This window comes from Dermacentor albipictus, chromosome 6 (genome assembly GCF_038994185.2).
Source record: "Dermacentor albipictus isolate Rhodes 1998 colony chromosome 6, USDA_Dalb.pri_finalv2, whole genome shotgun sequence".
NCBI classification, from domain to species: Eukaryota; Metazoa; Arthropoda; class Arachnida; order Ixodida; family Ixodidae; genus Dermacentor; species Dermacentor albipictus.
In genome coordinates, this window is record NC_091826.1 from 79,568,369 (window position 1) to 79,585,654 (window position 17,286).

Consider the following 17,286-nt stretch of genomic DNA (forward strand, 5'->3'; position numbering starts at 1 on the left):
CCGTAAAACGGACAGGCCGTAAAAATTATTTCCGTTAAATGGAAAACGGTGTTTCCGTAAAACGGACAGGCCGTAAAATTATTTCCGTTAAATGGAAAACGGTGTTTCCGTAAAACGGACAGGCCGTAAAATTATTTCCGTTAAATGGAAAACGGTGAGCTCCGTAGTTGTGATAACAGAATCGACCGTATTTTGCAAATAAGAAAAACGGTGAGTTCCGTAAAACGGAAATGCTGTAAATTGAGCCCCGTACTTGTGATTATAGTACATGACCGTACTTTGGTAATGAAGAAACGGGGACTTGAATGCTCGTGTTCTTGAGCCAAATTGTTTCGTTCATTGGAATAAGTTATTTTGGGCAATGAACCACCCAAGTCGTACATTAGAACGTGGATAACTTGCAACATCATTTAAGATATAGCTGGAAATGGGGCAGAAATCATAGCACACAGGAAATACACCAGACAGAACGTGCTGTGTTTGCATGTTTCCTCCTAGTGTAATTGTTTTCTACACCGCTTATTCTTCGTGTCAGTGTTGTCATGTTGCACTTGGGTTCTACACCCAACATGTACACAGCATACATACAGATTTGTGTTCGAGAAACAACAAGCCACTTGAATCTGAAAAAACCTGTGTTTATTCTGCTTTACTGAAAAAAGCAGTGTATGAGACCGGGCTAGTTGGTATTCCATGCTGAAGTGACCATCACAAGAGTGAACGCAGGACACTAAAAACCTGACAAGAACAGGTGCGAACTTCCAATTGGTGTTTATTACGAAAAGGCATGTATATATACTCTTGTGCACTTGATCATAATCAGTTACAAGAGCGCACTAAGGCCGCCCCAAGGCCTAAGGCGGCCTTCCACATACAGACCCCAGGTATGCAAATTCTTTAATGTCAACGCTAGGGATAGTTTGCTAACGCAGTTGCCTTATGCGATATCTGCCCCCTCAATGATGGGCCTAGTGCTTTCTTATGCGTTGCTTGCTATTATTTGGTTTTTCAGAGTGCATGACATTTGCATTGGGAGTTGTGGATTCCAAGGAAACCCTCTCTCCCTTTTGTACTTTTGTATTATGTTCCTGTAGTCTCATATTTAGGCACCTTCCCGTTTGTCCCACGTAACGCTGCCCACAGAAAAGAGGTGTGCTATTCACTACTCCCCCTGAGCATTTCGACAAAACCTTTTCTGTGAGCAATGTTGCATGAAATTGATTGTCTGCTGACAGGGCTGGTTTTGGCACATAACTGAGATAACTTGATGGGTGCGGGAAAAACAACCGAAACTCCCGCCCTTTGGCCTATTTTCTTTAGTTTATGCAAGATAGCGTAATGTATGGGATGACTGCTAGATTCCTGTGAACAGTATCACATAGGTGTAACTAAAGAAAATAGGCCAAAGGACTGCAGTCTTGGTCATTTCTTCCGCGCCCCGCAAGCTATCCAAGTAATGCGCCAAAACCAGCCCTGTCAGCAGACAATCAAAATCATGCAACATTGTGCACAGAAAGGGTTTCATCAAATGCTCAAGAGGAATAGTGTATAGCATACCTCCTTCCTGCAGGCAGCGTTACGTGGGACAAATGGGAAGTTCCCTAAACTTTAGACTACAGGAACATAATCGGAAAGTACAAAACGGGAAAGGAGGTTTCCTTGGAGTCCATTGCTGCCAATGCAAATGTCATCGACTGTTTGAAAAAACAGAAATAATAGCAAGCAGTGTGAAAGAAAACGCTAGACTCATCATTGAGGCAGCGGCTATTGCAGAATGCAACAGCGTTAACAAGCCATCCCTATAGCACTGACTGTTAAAGAATCTGAATATCTGGGGTTTGTATGCGGGAAGCCGCCTTAGGCCTTGGTGCGCTTGTTTATTTGTGATGACCATGTTGACTTGCACGATTGTAACAGATTATGATCAAGTGTGCAAGAGTGCATATACATACCTTTTTGTAATGAACACCGGTTGGAAGTTTACGCCTGTCCTTGTCGCCTTTTTAGTGTCCCGTGTCCAGTTTTGCGCAAGTCCTTTCCGCATAGACACTAGAAATTGGCTGACTAGAGGAAGGATTGGTCGAGACTTGGAATGACTGGCTGCTTGCAGAGTCCTTCGGCTTTGACTGAAAAGTAAGAAACACCAATCAATTAAGGCTGTTCAATTATTTACCATCATCATCACTACTGTTACTCAGATAAACAATGATTTCGTATTCACAACTGTCACTACAAGTGCTCTTGTCAAAAGAAATGGTTCAGACTCAGCCATGTTGGTATATATTCATTCGTAGCCTTATAGCATAAAAAGCCTCAGATAGAAAGGACCCAAGTCAATTGATGGTTTGCTTGGAACAGTCAAAGATGTCACGTGCACATTATGACATTCGGAGATTACATCTCCCATATTTAGGTAGAGCTGCCATGGCCACATACTGCAGACCATAGTTTTCAACTTTCACTGCTCCATTAAACAACCTTGCAGATTTCACTGTTTCCCAAAACAATTAAGCACTCTTGAAACAAGCGCAAACCATGCATGTTGTTTACTTCCGACGCAGAACAAGCAAGCCAAAGATATTGTCCAGCTGACAGGCTGGTAGAATAGCGACAATACAAAAAAACCATGCTTGCACCACAACTGTGTCACAACAGCTGTCAGCCCCTTTTGGATATGGTCTGTTGTGTCACGGAAGAAGTATCAATGCGTAATATTCTTTTTACTCAAGCAGTGAAAATTGAAAGTTACGGTCCCGAATGCATCAACATACCCTTCCCATCTTCATAAAAAGTTACAATATTGCACTGTGTTCACCAAAAAATTTGCCCTTTTTGTAAAGAAGCCTGCAATTATGCCTGGACCCCATACATGGCTCTGGCAGGCAGCACTGTTTATTCTGTCCGTTTCTTGACTTGCGATCCCATAACGAAACAAATAATGCAACATATTTTTCTAGATTGCATTGCTTCATGCAAATGCGCTTAATTCGGGAAATTTCTGAAATGAATCAAGGCTCTCCTAAAAAATTTTAAAGTAGAGTAATTCATTAACATGCCTAAACATGAGCACTTCCCATAGATTTTGAGAGCCAATGAGGACAGAGCTATTTGCTCAAATTTCTGCGACTCATGGGAACAGGATGGCCAAATTCCGTGCTGTTAGTAAATGCAAAGAAAAAAAACTTTGGTCAATTTGTGCAATGTTTCGTTCCGAAATTTTTCTTCTTTATACCGTAGTGGGGATACTCTGTGGTAATTAGTTGAAATTATTGCTATTGGCCTGCAGTCTGGTACAAAATATTTTTAAACCCGCAGCGACAACACTATTTCCTTCGGATCTATCCAAAGTGCAGATTCGGTAAAATCCAGGAAAAATGCTCCTAACTAAACAGTTCATTCTATATTGTTTTTTGCAGAGACACCTTTTTTTTCTTGGAAAACTAAGGTTAATTTCATTGTCGCCAGGCTCGGGCAGCAAAATAAACTTTTAAATCAAAATTAAAAGTGATCGCCAGGCATGTCCAGTTGAATTTATCTGAACATGCCCTACTGTCTGCAGTACACATGTTGCCACTTTAAAGGCCTGCAAGAAGGCACCAGTTATATTTTCTAGGGCAAGAAGGCAATGAAGTATGTTACTTAAGGCAGTTAGTCACAGGAGTCCTGGATCAGTAGAAGAAAATTTAAAGACTATAAATTGTTTAGAAGACTTAAGTCACACATTACTGAGTCACCGTCTATAGCTTACCATTAGTCTTAAAAGTACCATCATTGCATTGTGATAAAACTAACCTAAGAGACTGAAACCTGGCATGATAAAAATGGAGCTTGAGAATGAAGGTTTGCTCAACAAGCAACGGAACGACAAAAAATGATATGCATGATAAATTAAAAAAAGCCGCTGTTGAGGACGGTAGAGAACTAGGCACCATGAAGAAATTTGTAAATATGCAAGCATAGGATGGAGTCAGTTGGCGCAAGCCATATATATTTACAGATTACTAGGAAATGCCTTCATCCCGCAGTGGACATAATGTATGTGAGAGCGTATGTATGTCTGCGCCCCTTCGATTACGCAGTCCCAGACTGTCCGCAAACCACCTGCGGCTTCTGGTCTGGCTAGCATTGACAGAAGGGCGCATCACAGTCATGTGATCCCGCTGCCTGGGACTGTCCGAGGTTTTGTTTGAAAGCACCGCGATTGGAGGTCGCTCTCCTGGCTGCTGTTGTCCGCTATTAGCTACTTAAATTATGGGGTTTTACGTGCCAAATCCACTTTCTGATTACGAGGCAAGCCGTAGTGGAGGACTCTGGAAATTTCGACCACCTGGGGTTCGTTAACGTGCACCTAGATCTAAGTACATGGGTGTTTTCATAATTTGCCCCCATTGATATGCAGCCACCGTGGACGGGATTCAATCCCGTTACCTCATGCTTTTAGCTACTTGTAGATTGCGCCCTACCCAGCAAATTCAGTAGCGTGGTCATCAAAATAATGCAGTCTCAGAGGCCATGTCGCCGGCACAACCATAAAGCTTGCATAATGGAATCGCAGCCTGAGCACATTGAACATGTTAACAAAGCTCAGTTTACATCGTGCTCTCGCTCTTCGGGCCTTTTAACCGCTGTATTTAAGCCAGCTCATTTATTTCCTGTAAAATTTAAGCGTCACTGCCACACAAAAATAAGCAAAAACACGGTTGTGCCAGATCACTGTTCACCCACAAAGCACAGGCCGATATCCTCAAAGCTCATGAAACCGTCTACTAAAGGCCTGACGTGTGTCTAGGACAAAGCGCGTCTACACTGTCTACTAATCCTGCACAACCAAAAGCAAAATTTCGAATTTGGGTAACAGAAGGGATCAGCACACATGACAACAGCAATCGGTGAAGCTCTGATTATACAGGTTGTCCCACGTAACTTGAGCCAAACAATAAAAATATGCAAGTGTGACGTAGCTCGACAGAACGAAGGTAATGTTGTTTGCCGTCACTTGGAGATACTCGGATATTTTTTCATTCCACCAAAATAAATATTTCAACTTCGTTAATTAATCAACTTTTCAAATATTATAACTAGATTAGAAGTGTCCATGAGAAAATTGTAGAGCAACATGAAAAGCTCCCCATACAGCTTTGTGTTGTTCGAGACATGCTGCGTAGAAGTGTTTTTTCGAGAAAGAAGCTCGCGAATACACGCAAGGTGCTGCGAATGGACAGTCACGCAACAATTTAGTGTGTATTTGCAGGCTTCTTTCACGCTAGGAAAAACACTTTTATGTAGCATGTATTAATCATAATATTTGAGAATTTGATTAATTACCGAATACTAATTATTTAATCTGGCAAAATGAAAAAAAATGAGTATCTCGAAGCGAGGGCAAACAACATTACTTTGGTTCTGTCCAGTTATGTGGCATTTGCATATTTTTAATGTTTGGCTCAAGTTACGTGAAACACCCTGTATGCCATGCCAGCTACCAGCATTAAATATCTACATGCAATATGATACGTTTCCTCGTTCACCAGTTTCACTCATCTGAAAAGCAAAATCTACCTGTTTACTATGCATATAGCAATGAGCATGACAGATTTCACGAAACACATCAAGAAAAGCAAGCATTTGCGCGTGATCACTGTGCTTTGTCTTAAAAAACACAAGGACTAAGGTTGCAGCAATTAGACCCCTCATGAAAACCTCGCATTATGGCACACGAAGCATCGATTTAACGGAAGCGATAGCTGAGTGCATGATATTTGCTGTCTGGAACGCACAAAGTACACATAAACACACAGCCTCTTTTAAAACATGGCGTCAAGCCCGCGTGCATCTTTTTAAGACAGCCGCCGTCTGCTAGCTACTTGCATATGTCAGAACAAATATCTGCTGACAGCTCTGAGAGTCCGCAGAGTCTGACTTCTGGTAAAACGAATGCGATACTGGGTGCTCTCGGACTGGTGGATGGGGCGTCCGAAGCTGATTGAGAAAATCGAATGCGGGACAGCACTGCTAAGCAGTCCAGGACTGTCAAGGACTGATAATCGAAGAGGCCCACTAATGCTTTGTGTTCCTATCCTATGTAATCTCTTCATACTGATCAGCTCAAGCTGCATGGCAAAGAAGTCTCTTGTTAGTGCTCTGAAGACAAGCCTCTTGCCCAAACATTGGCTATAGAGACGACCATCGTTCGACAACTGTTGATCTGTTCATAGAAGTGAGAATTCCGCGACAAACTTTTCAATGAAGTAAGCAATATGATGATGAACTTGTTTCACAAAACTTCATAAGTACACCTGACATTTGACTCACTTTTGCATGTAAGTAAATATTATGAAATTGTCGCTGTGAACAGTTGTCCCCGACTGCTGTACACTTGCGATAAAAAATTAACCATATTTGAAAGTTTGTATAATTAGCCAGGAGAGCCGCACTTGCTGGATGGCTCATCATCTAATTTGGAAAAAAATTCAGCAGTGAGCAGCAATTGTATCACTAATGACCTTGAACATCTTTTATAATTATTAATTTGTAAACACCTGTTGTCGAACAGCCCACTTACTGAAGTTTTGAACACATTGTACACAATTATAGCACGTACTACACAAAATAAGATCTGTAATAGACCTTACCAAATACAATATTAGTGTGGCGGCAGGTCAACTGGCTCCTCAGCAATGCTTGCGTCCTTCCTGGGAGAACAAAAGACGACATTAGGCTTACACTGACAGCACCAAACCACATAATTTAAGTTGCAAACAAGTGCCCCAGAACATAGGAAGTTCTAATTAGATATGGTCAACCTGCTTAACCATGTCACAGACATTGAATGACAGAATGTACATTTATGAAGCCTCAGCTCTATGAAATACATGCTAATACAAACATGCTAGTACACAGAATCAAATTGGATGCATGAAAATTCTCAGTAAACTTTTATTTCCTAGCAACCACAAGTTGCTCTTTGTGAAGTGCAACAAGTGAGTGTCTAACCTACACTAAGAAGGTGGAAAATTCGGGATCCTTTCTGGTGAATAACTAACCATATCTCTACCGGCACCCAGCAATACAAAGGTGAATTGTTAGCATTATATTGATTAAAGAAATAGTTCAGTGCTACCAAGCAAGTACAATAAATAAATTATTTCGAATTCATCTTCATGTCAGGCTAATCAAGTTAATTTTCTTTGGTTCACATGAAAGAATGGTTCGAAAAAAATATTGGAATCTGTCAACAATGTTGAAGCAATTTTATGACGGCCTGCAGATAGCAGTTGTTGAAATAAGACCTGGGGCAGGGGGAGAAAAGACAAAGAAGTGTGATAAAACAAAATGGGGCCTGTGCTGTGCAGCTACTAAATGCAGTTTTATTAAAGTATGATGTGCAAAACAGCATATGTAAGAGATGCGAGACCCTCAGCTGGTATTTTGCAATGTTGTTACGGGAAATTGTTTCAAGGAGCATGACTCCTTAAGCCTTCTAGGGTCAATGACGTAAATATACCGCACCGCGCAGTACAAAAATGGTAGATGCCGTATATTTACGGCGCTGTCTGTAGGTTTAAAAAGCACGACAATTTCCTAACCTTTTCTTTTCTGTCATGTGCTGCCACTATGTGGAAATACAGGGAATTTCTCTTGCACGCCTCACTCTCTCAGTTTTCGTTGCATGGTTTGTTTTAGCGCTAGTTTGCTCCTGCGCGTCTATGTACTACCGCTTGAGCATTGGCGTGCGTACGGATGGCGGTTTGGGTTTTGTTTTCGCGGGCGGTTTTGGCTTCTTGCGCTTGCAAAACTGATGGCTATCTCGTTACTAATCGCTCAAAAGGCTACTGCTTGTTTCTCGCTCATTTAGTGCTCGCAGGGGTGCGCATAGGAAGGATGCTGCTGTGCATGAGCTTCTGTTGCTCCTTTTCTTTTTTTTTGAGATTCGCGAAAACTAATTGCATCTGGCTGGCGATAAGATGAAGATTAGCGGAAGTTTGTACACGTTTTGCTTTTTTGATGGGCACACAACCGCACAGTTTTCTTGAGTGCGTGCACCTACACAGTTCGATTATGCTATGGATGTACTATCATAAGCAATATGAAAGGGAACACAGGAACGTGTGGCAAACAGACTCGGAGCGATGCGCGGATGGCACTGTGAAAAACGAAGGGGGAAAGGAGAGCGCTCTTCCACTAACTGTTGGCACTCTCACCACGCTGGTATTTCTACAAAGGAGCAGCTTACGTCATGGATCGTCCAACAGCCGATAAGACGGTGAGATCGTCGCCAGTGACTTATACCGATTCACTTTCTTTTCTTTCATTCTCTTTTTTTCTTCGTGCAACCGCTTGATAGTACTCTGAGAAAAAGTTTGCCCTGTATTTCAAACCGATTCTTTATTTGAATAGACGCACTCAGTTGTAAGTGGCACCTCGAACAGCGGCGACGCTCGAACCAATGACGACAGAGGAATAGAATACAGAAAAATTTTTTAAAAAGAACATTGACAAACTGCCTCTCGCCCGACTTTGTTGCACGAAGTTCGTTCAGAACAATTCACATCGCACACTGCAGTGGCCCACGCAGAGCAGTCAACTCTGAATTTGTAACCTCAAGATGCCTCGAGTGCCTTTTAAAGAACGGGAAAACATAATAGAAATGTCTAAAAGAGGTTATACACAGCGCAATATTGCTCTCGTGACAAGCCGCCCATTGAAAACGGTCAACCGGATTATCCAGGCTTACCGAGACGAAGGACGCATAAACGATGCGCCGCACCGCACACGATTTCGATCGACAACGAACGACCAAGACCTTTGCATCGTGGCTGCCGTCAGCGACAAACCATTTCAAAGTGCAAAGGACGCTCGAGGCGCTCTTGGCTTGAACAACTTGAGCGACAGCATGGTACGATGAAGGCTTAGAGAAGCAGGACTGCGAAGTCACATCGCCGCACAGGAACCTCTGCTCACCGCAACCAACAAAGCGGCTCGCCTGAGGTTCGCTACTGAACACCGCAGGTGGAGCGAGAGTGGGTAGAAGTATGTAGTTTTCTCTGATGAGTCCACGTTCTCGAGCCGCTGGGACCAACGAAAGAGAGTGTGGTGGACCGCAAACACGCGCTTTAGTCCGCAGAATATCCAGGAGGTGGCCGCCAGTGGATGCGTGTCTGTGAACATCTGGGGGGCGATTTCCCACGCAGGCCTAGGCCCACTGGCGAGAATTGATGGGAGGTTCACCAGTGCTGCGTATTGCACTCTGCTCGAGCACCAGATGATCCCTTATGTGTTGAACAGGCCGCACCCAGATGGGTGTTATTTTTTCCAGCAGGACTTGTCTCCCATTCACACATCGAAGGACGTGGCGCGCCTTTTGGAAGAGCGAGGGGTAATGCAACTTCAGTGGTGTGCGAAGGGTGCCGACATGAACATTATAGAGCACGTTTGGGGCCGTATGAAAGTGAACCTTTCGAAGAGCTCACTACAATTGGCGAACTCCGACCAACTATGGGAAGCAATAGAACATGAGTGGAAGCGCCTTCAGCATGATACCGCATTCATCGAGGCTCTCTACGCGTCTTTGCCTCAAAGAATGGAGGCCATCGTTCAAGTCGATGGTGGCATGACGCATTATTAGGCCACCAATGAACAAAACAAAGGACGAGGATAAGCTGCGATAACGCTATTGCCTTATTTCGTTTGCTTCAATATCTTTTTAATATTCGGCAAGTGCCAATAAACTAACTTGGAACGCACCCTTAAAGACCATATTTTCCCGGTTTAGAAGACTTACCATAAATCAATATCGAAGTCTGGAACAGTGCTATCTTTTGTAACGATTCGACGCAAAAGGTTACCAGTGACGCAATATCGAACAGTGTTCTGGCGATGCGAAATTCCGCACTTTGCAGACACATGGCGGGAGTGCGAACAGCTGTTAGAACAGCGTTCCCCTTTCCACTTTGTTTCCGATGGTGGGCGCTGCGTATCACCCATACAGCTGGGTCTGAGGGTGTTTTCTACGCGTTCCTGTGTTCCTTTTCATATTGCTCATAACAGTACATATTTGTACATAACAGTACAAAGAGCAGGAACATTTGAGTCTTGCAAGGTATTCTCGTGTGCACATTTTCAAAGCTTTGAACTATAACAATGTATCAAATTTTTTACTCTTATAGGTTTATTTCCTTTTTTATTATTGTTATTCATGAATACAGAGTACATAAGTACCAACACAAAATAATTTTTTTCTCGCTTTACGGACACCCTAGAAAAATTACGGTCAATTTTTTTCGAAATAAGTCTCTAATTGGAATCTGCAATAAAAAAAAAACGAACCTGGGCGGTCGAATATGGTGAAAAAGATCGACCCTCAAAGGGTTAATTATATTCATGTAATCTTCAGAAACGGATGGCATAAAGGACATACTTGTTGACAGTTTCATAGCGAGTCATGAACACGATGCACGCGGGAGTTAAATAAGCATCTTTAAAAAATGCTCTAGAAACTTGCAAAACGCAAGTTGAAAGCAAGTTTCTATAACCTCTCACAACACCGAGCTTCACCTACAAGTGTTGTAACATTTCCTTGCAACTTGCAGCACTGTTTTTACAGACATAGTTTGAATCACTGTGTCACAAGCTCTGGAAACAAAAGTGCATAAGTGCTAAACAAGCACATATGATGCCCTACTCCTACTGCACAGACACATTTATCTACACCAACACATGTAGATGGATTATGTCATCCATTTGGTAGCTTCTGATCATGTTCCAAAGCATGAATCTCATAACTGCAAATTCTATAAGAATGTGACACCAACTGATTACTTGGGGACAACACGAAAAGACGGGAGAAGGCCAACAACACGAGCGCAGGCTAAGACTTTTGGTTAATTGCACACACACACACACACACACACACACACACACACACACACAAAAGCGTGCGCGCACACACGCACGTACGCACACGCACACAAATAAATATTAGGCCTATTTGTCCTGCCTAGTTGCAGCTGCAGGACAGCGGGATGTTGTAAACAACCACACACTTGAACTGCTGCATGTGCCTCTTGCTACACTTTGCGTCAAGGCCTGGTCTGATTCACCTTTTTGAACCCAGATTGCTTGACGTGACAAATAAATGTTCTAGCTCTCCCAACAGTCTTTTTGAGACTATGGCTGACCTTCTGAATGTGATCTAACAGTGGTCACACCACTGTAGGCCAATGTTAGACCTGGGTATAGAAGTTCTCCTCGACTTGTTGAGGATGCTATTTCGTGCTTCTGTGACAGTGCTTCACAGCCGAACAGTGCGCTGATGCGAAAGGCAGAATTCCCTCCTTAAAAGATGGAGCATAGATGCAGCGCACATGACACTCACCAAAGAAAACAATGAGGTCAAGAAATGGAAGATCACTGTCTAGTGGTAGTTTTCCAGTAGAACACGTTGTGGGGCTACTTGGTGCAGAGCTTTCAGAAGATGAAGCGCCAACAGAGACAACACAGTAAGAAAGAACAAAGACAGGACAAGGCGCTACTTGTAACTGTTTATTGAGGTCAAAAGCTGCTGAATATGTAGCCATGGGGAGAAGGGGAAGAAAAAAACAGAAGCATTGCTTGTGTGAAGGCACACGTGCGAGAACACAGAAGATGAAGGGAATCATAAGATTAGCCAAAATCTAAAACTTATCTGAAAACATGCATTCACTTGTGTAAATATTCAGACACAGGCATGCTGACACAGGTATCCCCTCTATTCTTAACCTGGTTGGCCTCCAACAGTTCATGTGCCACAGTGTATTTGCTTTTAAGCACGATCGTTGTATCATGAAGCCTTGCTTCACATACTTGCTTATTCTCATCCTTGCAGGCCTTGCAATGAAGTGGCAAGTTTGAGCCATAACTATTTTTCAGCGAAAGCTTGTGCTCCCACAGGTGTTCACTAATACATCAGCCAGTTTGCCCGATATACTCTTTCCCACACTTCCACGGTATACGACCGCTTCTTCACAGTTCACAAAAGGATTTGTATGTTTAATAGAACACTCTACTTTTAGAGTCATGAGATCCAATCAGGCGGCACAAAGTAGCAAGCTTTCGGGGCGCAGCAAAAACCACAGGAATTTTATATATTGCGGCGACGTGTTTAAGATTACGCGCCACTTCGTGAGAATACGGTATCGCCACTGGATACGGCAGAAATTCTTTGTGGGCACGAGGTCGGTATACCGACCCTGCAATTAATTGTTGCAGTATAAGTCTATGCACTCCAAGACTGTTAAACGTGCGATTGCCACTATGTGCCTTGAATTTACCCTTAAAGAATTGTGCTGTCATAAGGCACACAAAACCTTTGACGAACAGATTTTGAAGTTGAAGAAAGCTGGCTTTCCTTGTTTGGTATTGAGTAAAGTTTTGGAGGCGTTGTTGAAGAAGGTGCATAAAGAAAGAAACTGAAGCAGTGAAGAAGGTCAAACATTGGAAAAGAAAGCTAAACCAGTGGTGATATTGTATTCTCACAAAGCAGCGCATAATATTACACATGTCATCGTGAAATACAAAATTCCTGTGGTTTCTTCCGAGCCCCAAAAACTTGCTACTTTGTGCCGTCTGATTGGATATGATGACTAAGAAAGTAGAGTGTTCTAATAAACACACAAAACCTTTTGTGAAGTACGGAGAAGGGGTCGTATACTGCATACCGCTGAAGTGTGGGAAGGAGTAAACCGGACAAACTGGCCGATGTATTAATGAACGCCTGCAGGAGCACAAGCTTTCACTCAAAAATGGTTATGGCTCAAACTTGCTGCTTCATTGCAAGGCATCTGGGAATGAGAATAAGCAAGCACGTGAAGCAAGGCTTCCTGATACAACAATCATGTTTAAAAGCAAAGACACTGTGGCATGTGAACTTTTGGAGGCCAACCAGACTAAGAAAAGAGGGGACGCCTGTGTCGACACCCTGTCTCCGACTATTTACAGAAATGAACGCATGTTTTTAGATAAGTTTTAGATTTTGGTTAATCTTATGATTCCCTTCATATGCCTCTTCCATATTTTTGCACATGTGCATTCACGTAATCAGTGCTTCTTTTTTTTTTCTTCCCCCTCTCCCAATGGCTATATATTCAGTGCTTTTGACCTCAATAAACAGTTGCAAGTAGCACCTTGTCCTGTCTTTGTTCTTTCTGACTGTGCTGTCTCTGTTGGCACTTCATCCATTGAAATGTAGTTTTCTTCCTTCCATGAGCTCATCTAGCACTGTAGAGAAGACAGAAAACAAATCACTCAACCCATTTAGTAGGCTTACTTCACGTCATATAGGGTAGAAAGTTTCCAATGAAGCAGAATACTTTTACTACGCTGGTTCTTACAGCAGCTAGTGTTTTACGACTAGCTGACAGTGTTCTCGGCAGTGAAAAGTCGCAATTAAAGTGGTTGAGCAACTTTTTAATGTTTCCTACAAAGTACCGCGCATGTTCAAGTAAGCAAAACTACTACTGAAAGGCAAGCTCCACTATCTGGGCCTGAAGATTTTCTGTGGTGAGCATAGAGCTGGAGCTATTCCCTGCACTCAAAGGTGTTTCTACCTTTTCTATTGGTGCACCTGAACACTGAAGCATGTTGTTGCTGCAGGAACACCGGAGAGCACATTTAACACTTCGTACCACCCCGACGTGGAGGGGAGCCTCCATAACCAAATACGTTTGCTTTCAACAGTGCGTTCGCACAGCCTTTTAGCATGCATTGCCAAGAAGCATTTAATGGAGTTGAATGTAGCTGACGTCTCAGGTCAGACAACTTCGAGAAAGCCAAGGCCGATGACTGTTATGCAATTTGTACACAAAGGCAACCATCAATTCAAGCAAATTACTCAGAGAGTTGAAACTACCTTTTTATTTTCAGTGCCAAGCAATCTGGGCACGTTCAAAATGCTAACCGGACCAGGGCAACACGTGAAGTTTACATCAAAAAGTATGTGCTGGAGTTCATAGGTACTACGGTTGGTGCTATTTACAATATGCCACTGTCCTGCAGCCGCAATCATGTGGGACAAACCGGCCGACAACTCAAGGATTATCTTACAAAACATGCACAGACCCTTGACACAACATGGGGGAGCAACATAGCTATTGATGCCGCTTTGTGCAGTTGTACACCAAATTTTTAGCAGTGAAGTATCTTCATGACACATTTTCATAGCAGACATAACTTTCAGAATAGCTCCCACTATGCTAGCGTGTCATCACTTAACCTGCTTGGCAAATTGAAGTATTCAGATCAACCTGCCGGAGCATTCTGAATTGGGCTGCTTGTTGGTGCATGTTTAGAAGGGAACCAAACAGGGCTACAGACAGGACAAAGGGAATACGTTGCTGTGTACAACGCTGTCACTTCGTACTGGCAGTAGCACTGTTCGTTCCCTTTTAAATATTCATATCTTTTGGTCGCCTGACCACGCAACGTAGCTGCGAGCTCAGGCTATAATTTTACATTGTTACGTTGCCTTCCAATGTTGCACTTAATTACATCATCGCATACTCACCTGTTATAGTTAGCTCAACACTAGCTTACAGTGAGCTTATTCGTGGCTAATCTTAGTTACCATGGAGCCATGACAGTGCTAACGATCAGTGTGCAGTGTTGTTGCATACTCATTAAGCCAACACTAGACAAACAGTTATTTTATTGGTGCGTGTTTTATCTGTTGCCTCAAGTCTTGAACTCTGGCACTATAAGTGTTTTTTTAAACACCACTTATATGTGCAACCAAGTCAGGTATGAAACAATATCCCTTTCAAGTTGACATGCTCATACTGAACCAATTTGTTGCCACAGGAAAACAAATCATCAATTATCCTTTGAATGCACTTGCAAAAATTACTCTACTTGCATAGGCCTCGTCATTCCACCAACATTTGCAATCACTGTCTAATAAGACTGCATATGCAAGACAGATATACAATAGAATGGCACAGCTTACCAGAACAAAGAGCACCACTACACAGACTGCTGTGGCACACTTTCTCAGGCCCGCTGGCTGAGAAATTGTGCACAAACCGGCACACAGACATCCTTGACAGGTGCAATAGCTGCAATTGAAGCAAATAATATCAGGTATTTTCAGACCGGTCGTCCACAGTAAAGCAAAAACATTTTCATATACAAATACTCTTGTACATAAGCTTGTCACCGAATTACCGATTGCTGTGGTATCGCTTGGTGTCTTCAATTGTATCGTTCAACTCATTTAAAGAAAAGACTTCATGAAGCACCTTCTATTCGGCAAAACAGCAGACATTTTGCTCTACATAACTCACAACATGTATTTTAGAATAATTATTGTATTGATGCCTGTATGCTGAAAATTAGTCTACGCAATTAGAGACAGTCAGTATTAGAACCAGCCTTTAACATCAGTGTTGACACATCTTTTGATTTTTTTATACCAGTTTGGAACATTTGTAACTTTGGATGTCCATTACACACTTTTGGGCACCGCTATTCTGTGTCAAGGTTACGTTAAAAATTACTTATCACATGCACTTGCTTTACAATTACGGCCGCAGATGGGCAAAATTTACGTGGCAATCCACTCCCAGATTACGTTAAATGCTGACGCATTGCGTCAGAACGTTGATAGTCAGCCTGGTAGCTGTATGAAGTAAAAACAAAACAAAAACAAAAACTCGCGAAACATCTGATGCCGATTACCAGCTAGCAAAATAATCAATTTCTTCTCCAGCGACCCTTAATGGGTATCACGCGGACACTTTCAAGTGCGATCGCGCACGATTGCTCGGGCTCGATCCTGTCTTTGTGTTCCAAGGCACCGTGTTACACCAGTGTTACCTAACACTGCAGACCGCACGAGGTTACGGCAGCAAGCACGCTACACCGTCCATTCACTGTGATGTAGGGGCATCGCATGCAACATGCTCCATGAGGTCTTCATACACAAGCAGACTTTCAATTCCAGAAGCAGTCTTTCAATTACGGGTATGAACACAGCGATTATGCACGCCAAGCACACTGTGTCCTAAGCTTAAGGAAAAATAGAATTTCGCTGTGATGCAATGCGTCGCCGAATACGGCTAACATAGTGTTACAACGCGCCGTGAGAGATTGCTAAGGAGAACAGTAACTTCACTTTATTTTGGAATGCCAAGAACACATCACAACACATTGCAAAGCTGGAATGCCAACGTGCCACATACAGCCGATAACGAACTGCTACAGACGACATCGTCGCTGATGTTGCCTACGCGTCTCAATGTACTTTATATGAAATCAGCACAACAAACGCTACGCCATTTATCACAGACTCGCAATGCCGCGGCTTTATCAATCCTTACGGCCAAGCGGGAATGTCGTTACAGGGCATTGACAGGGCATGCTCACACAACACAGTTGAGCCCGTCAGCGGCCATCGCGGTGCATTTCGCACGCGCGACGTGCACCAACAACAAAAAGGACACTTAAATCACTTACTTGCGTAGCAGTCCATCGTCGATTCCTTCTTATTCTCTCAGTGAAATCCCAAATGCAACAGGTCTACCACCACCACACACCGCCATTTCCAGCCACTGTCCACTCTGTACTGTTGCGGCGGAGAAATGCAACCCGTCGTGTAGAAGCGATGAAGGGTGGTAAGCAGCGCCACCACTGAAACCTCTTCCGTTGTGTGGGCGTACTTACGATTCGCCTATGAATAATGTTCAAGCAGCGTTACCTATGGTGATATTATGTAACAGCTGGTAAATGTGGGCCGTGTCTTTTCTTTATATTCGTTGCGTGGTGATTTTTCGCTCTTAACATGCTCAGTTGCCCTCCACATGAAATTACGGACGGTTTTCCGTATTTCAAAAACAGAGCTCACGTCCGTTTTTTTACGTAGAATTCCGCCGTTTTTCATGAAACTGAACGGTCTACGTAATTTTTACGGCATGTTTGACCGTAAAATTACGGAAATTTTTTACAGTGTAGTACATGAGATGGAAACAACCTCCAGGAACGCTGACGGGTGATAGCTCCGGCTCCCGCACAATTGTTCGAATGTCCGCTTTGAGAGATACAGTTACGGTAATGGCAGCGAGGGTAGACCCCTTGCCCCACAATTACAACAATTCCTCATCACCAAGAATGCACCAAAAACTCAAGGCAGACGAGCAGAAGCTATCCACACAAAGATCGGGGTAAGTGGACGACACCGCCAGCTAGCGCCCCTACTCTCTGTCGATGGTGTGCTTCAATTCTCGCGTGCGCGGGATGTTGCCTTCTCCCCTTTCGAAG

The 17,286-nt window shown here is 43.1% G+C and overlaps 1 long non-coding RNA gene across 1 annotated transcript; it reads right to left on the reverse strand.

Annotated features, from left to right (window-relative positions):
• Positions 1-760: 760 nt before the first annotated feature.
• LOC139046930 (uncharacterized) lies at positions 761-16,854 on the reverse strand. Its single transcript, XR_011506991.1, has 4 exons — positions 16,486-16,854; positions 14,978-15,086; positions 6,633-6,692; positions 761-2,126 (listed from the first exon to the last, which is right to left on the reverse strand). It is a non-coding gene; the product is annotated as an uncharacterized lncRNA (long non-coding RNA).
• Positions 16,855-17,286: the final 432 nt, after the last annotated feature.